General features: G+C 37.0%; 1 protein-coding gene across 3 annotated transcripts in view; it reads left to right on the top strand.

Moving 5' to 3' along the window:
- The window catches only part of MTCL1 (microtubule crosslinking factor 1), a 128414-nt gene that overhangs the window by 31417 nt on the left and 95710 nt on the right, over window positions 1-1287 (top strand). The gene's annotated exons all lie outside the window — the stretch shown is intronic.

Below are 1287 nucleotides of genomic sequence, written 5' to 3'. Positions count from 1 at the left end.
AAAAAAAAAAAAAAAAAGATTCTTTTATAATGATCAAACTCACTCAAGGCCATGATATGCCCTACGAGTGGGCCCATCTGACCAGTGGGTTGGCTTTCTTGTCTCTTGCTTTTGGGGCCATTTCAGCAGAATAAAGTGAATTTGGTTTGGGAAAGTGTTTGCTACTTTATTATAGGGTGCATAAAAATTCACGATTATCATAACTTGGTAGGTGGTTCTTCTATTATTAAATGCATTATCTCTGTTAGTGCTTTTGCCTTGGATTCCAATGTGTCTGATGCTGCTCTCAGTATCACCTTGTACCAATATTGCTACATTGGCTTTCTTTGCAGTATTGTTTGCTGGTATAATTTTTTAACATTTTTTTTTCAACTTTTCTGTGTCATGTTTTAATCAGTTTAAGGCTGAGTGTGTGTGTGAGAGGTAATCCACGTTTATCTTAATAAGTGAGTTTGTTCCAGTTAGAGTTACTGTGATTGCACTTAGAGTTGGACTTGTTCTGCTATGTTATTTACTTTTCCTGCCACCATGTTTTTTTTCTTCTTTTTTTTAACCTTCCTGCATTCCATCAAAAATACTGGGCTTGTTTTTTTAGTTCTCTCTCTGTTGGTTTAGAATTTATATCTGTGTTCTTTGCAAATTTTAACAAACATACTTAAGTGTATTTACCATTCTCCTGAAGGGCACAAACTCCTGACACTGTGACTTGCTGAAAATAAGTTAGTGTCAAATCCCCACTACCCCACTTTAAGCTTCCATTTTATTTTAATTGTAAGTACTTATGCTGATTCACCTTTTACATCTAAATTTACCAACTTTGGTTACCACTTTTCTTTCCAGGTTCTGTTTCTTCTTGCTGGGATGCATTTAGGGTTATTTCAGTAAGCATAAGTAGGAGGTAATCTCTGCACAGAGGCCTCTGTCTATCTAAAAAATACTCTCAAATGGTAATTTAATTGGGTAGAGAATTTTAGGTTAACAGTTGTTTTCCTCAGCACTTCTAAAGATACAGTTCCATTATTTTTTGATACCTGTTGCTGTTGTAGCAACTGTCAGCCTAATTGTTGTTCTTTGCTGATAATCTGACTTTCCCGCTGGTTCCTTTTAAGTTTTTCTTCTTACCACTGCAGTTTCACATGCAGTGATTCATCTTGATGTGGATTTCTTTTTTTAGTAACTTTTATTTTAGTTTTTTTGTTCGTTTGTTTTTTGTGGTACGAGGGCCTCTCACTGCCGTGGCCTCTCCCGTTGCGGAGCACAGGCTCCGGACGCGCAGGCTCAGCGGCC

This window comes from Physeter macrocephalus, chromosome 19 (genome assembly GCF_002837175.3).
Source record: "Physeter macrocephalus isolate SW-GA chromosome 19, ASM283717v5, whole genome shotgun sequence".
NCBI lineage: Eukaryota > Metazoa > Chordata > Mammalia > Artiodactyla > Physeteridae > Physeter > Physeter macrocephalus.
The sequence above is the reverse complement of the archived record's forward strand: the minus strand, read 5'-3'. Positions and strand labels throughout refer to the sequence as shown.